Below are 15,414 nucleotides of genomic sequence, written 5' to 3' on the forward strand. Positions count from 1 at the left end.
ATGAGGGTGTGTTGTGGGGTGAGCTGTACAGCAGGCTGAGACATGTAGTTAGGGGGACATGAGGGTGTGTTGTGGGGTGAGCTGAGACATGTAGTTAGGGAGACATGAGGGTGTGATGTGGGGTGAGCTGTACAGCAGGCTGAGACATGTAGTTAGGGGGACATGAGGGTGTGTTGTGGGGTGAGCTGAGACATGTAGTTAGGGGGACATGAGGGTGTGTTGTGGGGTGAGCTGAGACATGTAGTGAGGGGACATGAGGGTGTGTTGTGGGGTGAGCTGTACAGCAGGCTGAGACATGTAGTTAGGGGGACATGAGGGTGTGTTGTGGGGTGAGCTGAGACATGTAGTTAGGGGACATGAGGAAGTGTTGTGGGGTGAGCTGTACAGCAGGCTGAGACATGTAGTTAGGGGGACATGAGGGTGTGTTGTGGGGTGAGCTGAGACATGTAGTTAGGGAGACATGAGGGTGTGTTGTGGGGTGAGCTGAGACATGTAGTTAGGGGGACATGAGGGTGTGTTGTGGGGTGAGCTGAGACATGTAGTTAGGGGGACATGAGGGTGTGTTGTGGGGTGAGCTGTACAGCAGGCTGAGACATGTAGTTAGGGGGACATGAGGGTGTGTTGTGGGGTGAGCTGAGACATGTTGTTAGGGGGACATGAGGGTGTGTTGTGGGGTGAGCTGTACAGCAGGCTGAGACATGTAGTGAGGGGGACATGAGGGTGTGTTGTGGGGTGAGCTGAGACATGTAGTTAGGGGGACATGAGGGTGTGTTGTGGGGTGAGCTGTACAGCAGGCTGAGACATGTAGTTAGGGGGACATGAGGGTGTGTTGTGGGGTGAGCTGAGACAGCAGGCTGAGACATGTAGTTAGGGAGACATGAGGGTGTGTTGTGGGGTGAGCTGAGACATGTAGTTAGGGGGACATGAGGGTGTGTTTTGGGGTGAACTGAGACATGTAGTTAGGGGGACATGAGGGTGTGTTGTGGGGTGAGCTGTACAGCAGGCTGAGACATGTAGTTAGGGGGACATGAGGGTGTGTTGTGGGGTGAGCTGAGACATGTAGTTAGGGGGACATGAGGGTGTGTTGTGGGGTGAGCTGTACAGCAGACTGAGGCATGTAGTTAGGGGGACATGAGGGTGTGTTGTGGGGTGAGCTGAGACATGTAGTTAGGGGACATGAGGATGTGTTGTGGGGTGAGCTGTACAGCAGGCTGAGACATGTAGTGAGGGGACATGAGGGTGTGTTGTGGGGTGAGCTGAGACATGTAGTTAGGGGGACATGAGGGTGTGTTGTGGGGTGAGCTGTACAGCAGGCTGAGGCATGTAGTTAGGGGGACATGAGGGTGTGTTGTGGGGTGAGCTGAGACATGTAGTTAGGGGACATGAGGGTGTGTTGTGGGGTGAGCTGTACAACAGGCTGAGACATGTAGTTAGGGGACATGAGGGTGTGTTGTGGGGTGAGCTGAGACATGTAGTGAGGGGACATGAGGGTGTGTTGTGGGGTGAGCTGAGACATGTAGTGAGGGGACATGAGGGTGTGTTGTGGGGTGAGCTGAGACATGTAGTGAGGGGACATGAGGGTGTGTTGTGGGGTGAGCTGTACAACAGGCTGAGACATGTAGTTAGGGGGACATGAGGGTGTGTTGTAGGGTGAGCTGAGACATGTAGTGAGGGGGACATGAGGGTGTGTTGTGGGGTGAACTGAGACATGTAGTTAGGGAGACATGAGGGTGTGTTGTGGGGTGAGCTGAGACATGTAGTTAGGGAGACATGAGGGTGTGTTGTGGGGTGAGCTGTACAGCAGGCTGAGACATGTAGTTAGGGAGACATGAGGGTGTGTTGTGGGGTGAGCTGAGACATGTAGTTAGGGGGACATGAGGGTGTGTTGTGGGGTGAGCTGTACAGCAGGCTGAGACATGTAGTTAGGGGGACATGAGGGTGTGTTGTGGGGTGAGCTGTACAGCAGGCTGAGACATGTAGTTAGGGGGACATGAGGGTGTGTTGTGGGGTGAGCTGAGACATGTAGTTAGGGGGACATGAGGGTGTGTTGTGGGGTGAGCTGAGACATGTAGTTAGGGAGACATGAGGGTGTGTTGTGGGGTGAGCTGAGACATGTAGTTAGGGAGACATGAGGGTGTGTTGTGGGGTGAGCTGAGACATGTAGTTAGGGGGACATGAGGGTGTGTTGTGGGGTGAGCTGTACAGCAGGCTGAGACATGTAGTTAGGGGGACATGAGGGTGTGTTGTGGGGTGAGCTGAGACATGTAGTTAGGGGGACATGAGGGTGTGTTGTGGGGTGAGCTGAGACATGTAGTTAGGGGGACATGAGGGTGTGTTGTGGGGTGAGCTGTACAGCAGGCTGAGACATGTAGTTAGGGGGACATGAGGGTGTGTTGTGGGGTGAGCTGTACAGCAGGCTGAGACATGTAGTTAGGGGGACATGAGGGTGTGTTGTGGGGTGAGCTGTACAGCAGGCTGAGACATGTAGTTAGGGGGACATGAGGGTGTGTTGTGGGGTGAGCTGAGACATGTAGTTAGGGGGACATGAGGGTGTGATGTGGGGTGAGCTGTACAGCAGGCTGAGACATGTAGTTAGGGGGACATGAGGGTGTGTTGTGGGGTGAGCTGTACAGCAGGCTGAGACATGTAGTTAGGGGGACATGAGGGTGTGTTGTGGGGTGAGCTGAGACATGTAGTTAGGGGGACATGAGGGTGTGTTGTGGGGTGAGCTGAGACATGTAGTTAGGGGGACATGAGGGTGTGTTGTGGGGTGAGCTGAGACATGTAGTTAGGGGGACATGAGGGTGTGTTGTGGGGTGAGCTGTACAGCAGGCTGAGACATGTAATTAGGGGGACATGAGGGTGTGTTGTGGGGTGAGCTGAGACATGTAGTTAGGGAGACATGAGGGTGTGTTGTGGGGTGAGCTGAGACATGTAGTGAGGGGGACATGAGGGTGTGTTGTGGGGTGAGCTGAGACATGTAGTTAGGGGGACATGAGGGTGTGTTGTGGGGTGAGCTGAGACATGTAGTGAGGGGGACATGAGGGTGTGTTGTGGGGTGAGCTGAGACATGTAGTTAGGGGGACATGAGGGTGTGTTGTGGGGTGAGCTGTACAGCAGGCTGAGACATGTAGTTAGGGGGACATGAGGGTGTGTTGTGGGGTGAGCTGAGACATGTAGTTAGGGAGACATGAGGGTGTGTTGTGGGGTGAGCTGAGACATGTAGTGAGGGGGACATGAGGGTGTGTTGTGGGGTGAGCTGAGACATGTAGTTAGGGGGACATGAGGGTGTGTTGTGGGGTGAGCTGTACAGCAGGCTGAGACATGTAGTTAGGGGGACATGAGGGTGTGTTGTGGGGTGAACTGAGACATGTAGTTAGGGGGACATGAGGGTGTGTTGTGGGGTGAGCTGTACAGCAGGCTGAGACATGTAGTTAGGGGGACATGAGGGTGTGTTGTGGGGTGAGCTGAGACATGTAGTGAGGGAGACATGAGGGTGTGTTGTGGGGTGAGCTGAGACATGTAGTTAGGGGGACATGAGGGTGTGTTGTGGGGTGAGCTGAGACATGTAGTTAGGGGGACATGAGGGTGTGTTGTGGGGTGAGCTGTACAACAGGCTGAGATATGTAGTGAGGGAGACATGAGGGTGTGTTGTGGGGTGAGCTGAGACATGTAGTTAGGGGGACATGAGGGTGTGTTGTGGGGTGAGCTGAGACATGTAGTTAGGGGGACATGAGGGTGTGTTGTGGGGTGAGCTGAGACATGTAGTGAGGGGACATGAGGGTGTGTTGTGGGGTGAGCTGAGACATGTAGTTAGGGGGACATGAGGGTGTGTTGTGGGGTGAGCTGTACAGCAGGCTGAGACATGTAGTTAGGGGGACATGAGGGTGTGTTGTGGGGTGAGCTGAGACATGTAGTTAGGGGGACATGAGGGTGTGTTGTGGGGTGAGCTGTACAGCAGGCTGAGACATGTAGTTAGGGAGACATGAGGGTGTGTTGTGGGGTGAACTGAGACATGTAGTTAGGGGGACATGAGGGTGTGTTGTGGGGTGAGCTGAGACATGTAGTTAGGGGGACATGAGGGAGTGTTGTGGGGTGAGCTGAGACATGTAGTTAGGGGGACATGAGGGTGTGTTGTGGGGTGAGCTGTACAGCAGGCTGAGACATGTAGTTAGGGGGACATGAGGGTGTGTTGTGGGGTGAGCTGAGACATGTAGTTAGGGAGACATGAGGGTGTGATGTGGGGTGAGCTGTACAGCAGGCTGAGACATGTAGTTAGGGGGACATGAGGGTGTGTTGTGGGGTGAGCTGAGACATGTAGTTAGGGGGACATGAGGGTGTGTTGTGGGGTGAGCTGAGACATGTAGTGAGGGGACATGAGGGTGTGTTGTGGGGTGAGCTGAGACATGTAGTTAGGGGGACATGAGGGTGTGTTGTGGGGTGAGCTGAGACATGTAGTTAGGGAGACATGAGGGTGTGTTGTGGGGTGAGCTGAGACATGTAGTTAGGGGGACATGAGGGTGTGTTGTGGGGTGAGCTGAGACATGTAGTTAGGGGGACATGAGGGTGTGTTGTGGGGTGAGCTGTACAGCAGGCTGAGACATGTAGTTAGGGGGACATGAGGGTGTGTTGTGGGGTGAGCTGAGACATGTTGTTAGGGGGACATGAGGGTGTGTTGTGGGGTGAGCTGTACAGCAGGCTGAGACATGTAGTGAGGGGGACATGAGGGTGTGTTGTGGGGTGAGCTGAGACATGTAGTTAGGGGGACATGAGGGTGTGTTGTGGGGTGAGCTGTACAGCAGGCTGAGACATGTAGTTAGGGGGACATGAGGGTGTGTTGTGGGGTGAGCTGAGACATGTAGTTAGGGGGACATGAGGGTGTGTTGTGGGGTGAGCTGTACAGCAGACTGAGGCATGTAGTTAGGGGGACATGAGGGTGTGTTGTGGGGTGAGCTGAGACATGTAGTTAGGGGACATGAGGATGTGTTGTGGGGTGAGCTGTACAGCAGGCTGAGACATGTAGTGAGGGGACATGAGGGTGTGTTGTGGGGTGAGCTGTACAGCAGGCTGAGGCATGTAGTTAGGGGGACATGAGGGTGTGTTGTGGGGTGAGCTGAGACATGTAGTTAGGGGACATGAGGGTGTGTTGTGGGGTGAGCTGTACAACAGGCTGAGACATGCAGTTAGGGGACATGAGGGTGTGTTGTGGGGTGAGCTGAGACATGTAGTGAGGGGACATGAGGGTGTGTTGTGGGGTGAGCTGAGACATGTAGTGAGGGGACATGAGGGTGTGTTGTGGGGTGAGCTGAGACATGTAGTGAGGGGACATGAGGGTGTGTTGTGGGGTGAGCTGTACAACAGGCTGAGACATGTAGTTAGGGGGACATGAGGGTGTGTTGTAGGGTGAGCTGAGACATGTAGTGAGGGGGACATGAGGGTGTGTTGTGGGGTGAACTGAGACATGTAGTTAGGGAGACATGAGGGTGTGTTGTGGGGTGAGCTGAGACATGTAGTTAGGGAGACATGAGGGTGTGTTGTGGGGTGAGCTGTACAGCAGGCTGAGACATGTAGTTAGGGAGACATGAGGGTGTGTTGTGGGGTGAGCTGAGACATGTAGTTAGGGGGACATGAGGGTGTGTTGTGGGGTGAGCTGTACAGCAGGCTGAGACATGTAGTTAGGGGGACATGAGGGTGTGTTGTGGGGTGAGCTGTACAGCAGGCTGAGACATGTAGTTAGGGGGACATGAGGGTGTGTTGTGGGGTGAGCTGAGACATGTAGTTAGGGGGACATGAGGGTGTGTTGTGGGGTGAGCTGAGACATGTAGTTAGGGAGACATGAGGGTGTGTTGTGGGGTGAGCTGAGACATGTAGTTAGGGAGACATGAGGGTGTGTTGTGGGGTGAGCTGAGACATGTAGTTAGGGGGACATGAGGGTGTGTTGTGGGGTGAGCTGTACAGCAGGCTGAGACATGTAGTTAGGGGGACATGAGGGTGTGTTGTGGGGTGAGCTGAGACATGTAGTTAGGGGGACATGAGGGTGTGTTGTGGGGTGAGCTGAGACATGTAGTTAGGGGGACATGAGGGTGTGTTGTGTGGTGAGCTGTACAGCAGGCTGAGACATGTAGTTAGGGGGACATGAGGGTGTGTTGTGGGGTGAGCTGTACAGCAGGCTGAGACATGTAGTTAGGGGGACATGAGGGTGTGTTGTGGGGTGAGCTGTACAGCAGGCTGAGACATGTAGTTAGGGGGACATGAGGGTGTGTTGTGGGGTGAGCTGAGACATGTAGTTAGGGGGACATGAGGGTGTGTTGTGGGGTGAGCTGTACAGCAGGCTGAGACATGTAGTTAGGGGGACATGAGGGTGTGTTGTGGGGTGAGCTGAGACATGTAGTTAGGGGGACATGAGGGTGTGTTGTGGGGTGAGCTGAGACATGTAGTTAGGGGGACATGAGGGTGTGTTGTGGGGTGAGCTGAGACATGTAGTTAGGGGGACATGAGGGTGTGTTGTGGGGTGAGCTGTACAGCAGGCTGAGACATGTAGTTAGGGGGACATGAGGGTGTGTTGTGGGGTGAGCTGAGACATGTAGTGAGGGGGACATGAGGGTGTGTTGTGGGGTGAGCTGTACAGCAGGCTGAGACATGTAGTTAGGGGGACATGAGGGTGTGTTGTGGGGTGAGCTGAGACATGTAGTTAGGGGGACATGAGGGTGTGTTGTGGGGTGAGCTGAGACATGTAGTTAGGGGGACATGAGGGTGTGTTGTGGGGTGAGCTGTACAGCAGGCTGAGACATGTAGTTAGGGGGACATGAGGGTGTGTTGTGGGGTGAGCTGAGACATGTAGTTAGGGAGACATGAGGGTGTGTTGTGGGGTGAGCTGAGACATGTAGTTAGGGGGACATGAGGGTGTGTTGTGGGGTGAGCTGTGTAACTTTATAACAAATTTAAAACTGAAAAGTGTTGTGTGTGTATGTATTCACCCCCTTTGCCATGAAGTCACTAAATAACATCTGGTGAAAACAATTACCTTCAGAAGGTAAGTAATTAGTTAAAAAAAGTCCACCTGTTTGCAGTTAGTCTAAGTGTCACATGATCTGTCACATGATCTCAGTATATTAAACACCTGTTCTGAAAGGCCCCAGAGTCCATCTACCTATCTCTATCTCTACCATCACTAAGGGTTAATCTATCTCTACCATCACTGAGGGTTAATCTATCTCCACCATCACTGAGGGTTAATCTATCTCTACCATCACTGAGGGTTAATCTATCTCTACCATCACTAAGGGTTAATCTATCTCTACCATCACTGAGGGTTAATCTATCTCTACCATCACTAAGGGTTTATCTATCTCTACCATCACTGAGGGTTAATCTATCTCTACCATCACTAAGTGTTAATCCATCTCTACCATCACTGAGGGTTTATCCATCTCTACCATCACTAAGGGTTAATCCATCTCTACCATCACTAAGTGTTAATCTATCTCCACCATCACTGAGGGTTAATCTATCTCCACCATCACTGAGGGTTAATCCATCTCAACCATCACTAAGGGATAATCTATCTCCACCATCACTAAGGGTTAATCTATCTCCACCATCACTAAGGGTTAATCTATCTCTACCATCACTAAGGGTTAATCTATCTCTACCATCACTAAGGGTTAATCTATCTCCACCATCACTAAGGGTTAATCTATCTCCACCATCACTAAGGGTTAATCTATCTCCACCATCACTAAGTGTTAATCTATCTCCACCATCACTGAGGGTTAATCTATCTCCACCATCACTGAGGGTTAATCCATCTCCACCATCACTGAGGGTTAATCTATCTCCACCATCACTGAGGGTTAATCCATCTCTACCATCACTAAGGGATAATCTATCTCCACCATCACTAAGGGTTAATCTATCTCCACCATCACTAAGGGTTAATCTATCTCTACCATCACTAAGGGTTAATCTATCTCTACCATCACTAAGGGTTAATCTATCTCCACCATCACTAAGGGTTAATCTATCTCTACCATCTCTAAGGGTTAATCTATCTCCACCATCACTAAGGGTTAATCTATCTCCACCTTCACTAAGGGTTAATCTATCTCCACCATCTCTAAGGGTTAATCTATCTCTACCATCACTGAGGGTTAATCTATCTCTACCATCACTGAGGGTTAATCTATCTCTACCATCACTGAGGGTTAATCTATCTCCACCATCACTGAGGTTAATCTATCTCCACCATCACTAAGGGTTAATCTATCTCCACCATCACTAAGGGTTAATCTATCTCCAACATCTCTAAGGGTTAATCTATCTCTACCATCACTGAGGGTTAATCTATCTCTACCACACTAAGGGTTAATCCATCTCTACCATCACTAATGGTTAATCCATCTCTACCATTACTAAGGGTTAATCTATCTCTGCCATCACTAAGGGTTAATCCATCTCTACCACACTAAGGGTTAATCCATCTCTACCATCACTAAGGGTTAATCCATCTCTACCATCACTAAGGGTTAATCCATCTCTACCACACTAAGGGTTAATCTATCACTACCATCACTCAGGGTTAATCCATCTCTAGCACACTAAGGGTTAATCTATCACTACCATCACTAAGGGTTAATCCATCTCTACCACACTAAGGGTTAATCCATCTCTACCACACTAAGGGTTAATCCATCTCTACCATCACTAAGGGTTAATCCATCTCTACCATCACTAAGGGTTAATCCATCTCTACCATCACTCAGGGTTAATCCATCTCTACCATCACTAAGGGTTAATCTATCTCTACCATCACTAAGGGTTAATCCATCTCTACCACACTAAGGGTTAATCCATCTCTACCATCACTAAGGGTTAATCCATCTCTACCATCACTAAGGGTTAATCCATCTCTACCATCTCTACCATCACTAAGGGTTAATCTGTCTCTACCATCACTAAGGTTTAATCCATCTCTACCACACTAAGGGTTAATCCATCTCTACCATCACTAAGGGTTAATCCATCTCTACCATCACTAAGGGTTAATCCATCTCTACCACACTAAGGGTTAATCCATCTCTACCATCACTAAGGGTTAATCCATCTCTACCATCACTCAGGGTTAATCCATCTCTACCATCACTAAGGGTTAATCCATCTCTACCACACTAAGGGTTAATCCATCTCTACCATCTCTACCATCACTAAGGGTTAATCCATCTCTACCACACTAAGGGTTAATCCATCTCTACCATCACTAAGGGTTAATCCATCTCTACCATCACTAAGGGTTAATCCATCTCTTCCACACTAAGGGTTAATCCATCTCTACCATCACTAAGGGTTAATCCATCTCTACCATCTCTACCATCACTAAGGGTTAATCCATCTCTACCACACTAAGGGTTAATCCATCTCTACCATCACTAAGGGTTAATCCATCTCTACCATCACTAAGGGTTAATCTATCTCCACCATCACTAAGTGTTAATCTATCTCCACCATCACTGAGGGTTAATCTATCTCCACCATCACTGAGGGTTAATCCATCTCCACCATCACTGAGGGTTAATCTATCTCCACCATCACTGAGGGTTAATCCATCTCTACCATCACTAAGGGATAATCTATCTCCACCATCACTAAGGGTTAATCTATCTCCACCATCACTAAGGGTTAATCTATCTCTACCGTCACTAAGGGTTAATCTATCTCTACCATCACTAAGGGTTAATCTATCTCCACCATCTCTAAGGGTTAATCTATCTCTACCATCACTGAGGGTTAATCTATCTCTACCATCACTGAGGGTTTATCTATCTCTACCATCACTGAGGGTTAATCTATCTCCACCATCACTGAGGGTTAATCTATCTCCACCATCACTGAGGGTTAATCTATCTCCACCATCACTAAGGGTTAATCTATCTCCACCATCACTAAGGGTTAATATATCTCCAACATCTCTAAGGGTTAATCTATCTCTACCATCACTGAGGGTTAATCTATCTCTACCACACTAAGGGTTAATCCATCTCTACCATCACTAATGGTTAATCCATCTCTACCATTACTAAGGGTTAATCTATCTCTGCCATCACTAAGGGTTAATCCATCTCTACCACACTAAGGGTTAATCCATCTCTACCACACTAAGGGTTAATCCATCTCTACCATCACTAAGGGTTAATCCATCTCTACCATCACTAAGGGTTAATCCATCTCTACCACACTAAGGGTTAATCCATCTCTACCATCACTAAGGGTTAATCCATCTCTACCATCACTAAGGGTTAATCCATCTCTACCACACTAAGGGTTAATCTATCACTACCATCACTAAGGGTTAATCCATCTCTACCACACTAAGGGTTAATCTATCACTACCATCACTAAGGGTTAATCCATCTCTACCACACTAAGGGTTAATCCATCTCTACCACACTAAGGGTTAATCCATCTCTACCATCACTAAGGGTTAATCCATCTCTACCATCACTAAGGGTTAATCCATCTCTACCATCACTAAGGGTTAATCCATCTCTACCATCACTAAGGGTTAATCCATCTCTACCATCACTCAGGGTTAATCCATCTCTACCATCACTAAGGGTTAATCTATCTCTACCATCACTAAGGGTTAATCCATCTCTACCACACTAAGGGTTAATCCATCTCTACCATCACTAAGGGTTAATCCATCTCTACCATCACTAAGGGTTAATCCATCTCTACCACACTAATGGTTAATCCATCTCTACCATCTCTACCATCACTAAGGGTTAATCCAGCTCTACCACACTAAGGGTTAATCCATCTCTACCATCACTAAGGGTTAATCCATCTCTACCATCACTAAGGGTTAATCTATCACTACCATCACTAAGGGTTAATCCATCTCTACCACACTAAGGGTTAATCTATCACTACCATCACTAAGGGTTAATCCATCTCTACCACACTAAGGGTTAATCCATCTCTACCACACTAAGGGTTAATCCATCTCTACCATCACTAAGGGTTAATCCATCTCTACCATCACTAAGGGTTAATCCATCTCTACCATCACTAAGGGTTAATCCATCTCTACCATCACTAAGGGTTAATCCATCTCTACCATCACTCAGGGTTAATCCATCTCTACCATCACTAAGGGTTAATCTATCTCTACCATCACTAAGGGTTAATCCATCTCTACCACACTAAGGGTTAATCCATCTCTACCATCACTAAGGGTTAATCCATCTCTACCATCACTAAGGGTTAATCCATCTCTACCACACTAATGGTTAATCCATCTCTACCATCTCTACCATCACTAAGGGTTAATCCAGCTCTACCACACTAAGGGTTAATCCATCTCTACCATCACTAAGGGTTAATCCATCTCTACCATCACTAAGGGTTAATCCATCTCTTCCACACTAAGGGTTAATCCATCTCTACCATCACTAAGGGTTAATCCATCTCTACCATCACTAAGGGTTAATCCATCTCTACCATCACTAAGGGTTAATCCATCTCTACCATCACTAAGGGTTAATCCATCTCTACCATCACTAAGGGTTAATCCATCTCTACCACACTAATGGTTAATCCATCTCTACCACACTAAGGGTTAATCCATCTCTACCATCACTCAGGGTTAATCCATCTCTACCATCACTAAGGGTTAATCTATCTCTACCATCACTAAGGGTTAATCCATCTCTACCATCACTAAGGGTTAATCCATCTCTACCATCACTAAGGTTTAATCCATCTCTACCATCACTAAGGTTTAATCCATCTCTACCATCACTAAGGGTTAATCCATCTCTACCATCTCTACCATAACTAAGGGTTAATCTATCTCTACCATCACTAAGGGTTAATCCATCTCTACCATCACTAAGGGTTAATCCATCTCTACCACACTAAGGGTTAATCCATCTCTACCATCACTAAGGTTTAATCCATCTCTACCATCACTAAGGGTTAATCCATCTCTACCATCTCTACCATCACTAAGGGTTAATCCATCTCTACCACACTAAGGGTTAATCCATCTCTACCATCACTAAGGGTTAATCCATCTCTACCATCACTAAGGGTTAATCCATCTCTACCACACTAAGGGTTAATCCATCTCTACCACACTAAGGGTTAATCCATCTCTACCACACTAAGGGTTAATCCATCTCTACCACACTAAGGGTTAATCCATCTCTACCATCACTAAGGGTTAATCCATCTCTACCACACTAAGGGTTAATCCATCTCTACCACACTAAGGGTTAATCCATCTCTACCATCACTAAGGGTTAATCCATCTCTACCATCACTAAGGGTTAATCCATCTCTTCCACACTAAGGGTTAATCCATCTCTACCATCACTAAGGGTTAATCCATCTCTACCATCACTAAGGGTTAATCCATCTCTACCATCACTAAGGGTTAATCCATCTCTACCATCACTCAGGGTTAATCCATCTCTACCATCACTAAGGGTTAATCTATCTCTACCATCACTAAGGGTTAATCCATCTCTACCACACTAAGGGTTAATCCATCTCTACCATCACTAAGGGTTAATCCATCTCTACCATCACTAAGGGTTAATCCATCTCTACCATCACTAAGGGTTAATCTATCTCTACCATCACTAAGGGTTAATCCATCTCTACCACACTAAGGGTTAATCCATCTCTACCATCACTAAGGGTTAATCCATCTCTACCATCTCTACCATCACTAAGGGTTAATCCATCTCTACCACACTAAGGGTTAATCCATCTCTACCATCACTAAGGGTTAATCCATCTCTACCATCACTAAGGGTTAATCCATCTCTACCATCACTAAGGGTTAATCCATCTCTACCATCACTAAGGGTTAATCCATCTCTACCATCACTAAGGGTTAATCCATCTCTACCATCACTAAGGGTTAATCCATCTCTACCATCTCTACCATCACTAAGGGTTAATCCATCTCTACCATCACTAAGGGTTAATCTATCTCTACCATCACTAAGGGTTAATCCATCTCTACCACACTAAGGGTTAATCCATCTCTACCACACTAAGGGTTAATCCATCTCTACCATCACTAAGGGTTAATCCATCTCTACCATCACTAAGGGTTAATCCATCTCTACCATCACTAAGGGTTAATCCATCTCTACCATCTCTACCATCACTAAGGGTTAATCCATCTCTACCACACTAAGGGTTAATCCATCTCTACCATCACTAAGGGTTAATCCATCTCTACCATCACTAAGGGTTAATCCATCTCTACCACACTAAGGGTTAATCCATCTCTACCATCACCCAGGGTTAATCCATCTCTACCATCACTAAGGGTTAATCCATCTCTACCACACTAAGGGTTAATCCATCTCTACCACACTAAGGGTTAATCCATCTCTACCATCACTAAGGGTTAATCCATCTCTACCACACTAATGGTTAATCCATCTCTACCATCACTAAGGGTTAATCCATCTCTACCACACTAATGGTTAATCCATCTCTACCATCTCTACCATCACTAAGGGTTAATCCATCTCTACCATCACTAAGGGTTAATCCATCTCTACCATCACTAAGGGTTAATCCATCTCTACCACACTAAGGGTTAATCCATCTCTACCATCACTAAGGGTTAATCCATCTCTACCATCACTAAGGGTTAATCCATCTCTACCATCACTAAGGGTTAATCCATCTCTACCACACTAATGGTTAATCCATCTCTACCATCTCTACCATCACTAAGGGTTAATCCATCTCTACCATCACTAAGGGTTAATCCATCTCTACCATCACTAAGGGTTAATCCATCTCTACCACACTAATGGTTAATCCATCTCTACCATCTCTACCATCACTAAGGGTTAATCCATCTCTACCACACTAAGGGTTAATCCATCTCTACCATCACTAAGGGTTAATCCATCTCTACCATCACTAAGGGTTAATCCATCTCTACCATCTCTACCATCACTAAGGGTTAATCCATCTCTACCATCACTAAGGGTTAATCCATCTCTACCATCACTAAGGGTTAATCCATCTCTACCACACTAATGGTTAATCCATCTCTACCATCTCTACCATCACTAAGGGTTAATCCATCTCTACCATCACTAAGGGTTAATCCATCTCTACCATCACTAAGGGTTAATCCATCTCTACCACACTAATGGTTAATCCATCTCTACCATCTCTACCATCACTAAGGGTTAATCTATCTCTACCATCACTGAGGGTTAATCTATCTCCACCATCACTGAGGGTTAATCTATCTCTACCATCACTGAGGGTTAATCTATCTCTACCATCACTAAGGGTTAATCTATCTCTACCATCACTGAGGGTTAATCTATCTCTACCATCACTAAGGGTTTATCTATCTCTACCATCACTGAGGGTTAATCTATCTCTACCATCACTAAGTGTTAATCCATCTCTACCATCACTGAGGGTTTATCCATCTCTACCATCACTAAGGGTTAATCCATCTCTACCATCACTAAGTGTTAATCTATCTCCACCATCACTGAGGGTTAATCTATCTCCACCATCACTGAGGGTTAATCCATCTCAACCATCACTAAGGGATAATCTATCTCCACCATCACTAAGGGTTAATCTATCTCCACCATCACTAAGGGTTAATCTATCTCTACCATCACTAAGGGTTAATCTATCTCTACCATCACTAAGGGTTAATCTATCTCCACCATCACTAAGGGTTAATCTATCTCCACCATCACTAAGGGTTAATCTATCTCCACCATCACTAAGTGTTAATCTATCTCCACCATCACTGAGGGTTAATCTATCTCCACCATCACTGAGGGTTAATCCATCTCCACCATCACTGAGGGTTAATCTATCTCCACCATCACTGAGGGTTAATCCATCTCTACCATCACTAAGGGATAATCTATCTCCACCATCACTAAGGGTTAATCTATCTCCACCATCACTAAGGGTTAATCTATCTCTACCATCACTAAGGGTTAATCTATCTCTACCATCACTAAGGGTTAATCTATCTCCACCATCACTAAGGGTTAATCTATCTCTACCATCTCTAAGGGTTAATCTATCTCCACCATCACTAAGGGTTAATCTATCTCCACCTTCACTAAGGGTTAATCTATCTCCACCATCTCTAAGGGTTAATCTATCTCTACCATCACTGAGGGTTAATCTATCTCTACCATCACTGAGGGTTAATCTATCTCTACCATCACTGAGGGTTAATCTATCTCCACCATCACTGAGGTTAATCTATCTCCACCATCACTAAGGGTTAATCTATCTCCACCATCACTAAGGGTTAATCTATCTCCAACATCTCTAAGGGTTAATCTATCTCTACCATCACTGAGGGTTAATCTATCTCTACCACACTAAGGG

Source organism: Oncorhynchus masou, unplaced genomic scaffold (genome assembly GCF_036934945.1).
Source record: "Oncorhynchus masou masou isolate Uvic2021 unplaced genomic scaffold, UVic_Omas_1.1 unplaced_scaffold_181, whole genome shotgun sequence".
In the NCBI taxonomy this organism is placed as follows: domain Eukaryota; kingdom Metazoa; phylum Chordata; class Actinopteri; order Salmoniformes; family Salmonidae; genus Oncorhynchus; species Oncorhynchus masou.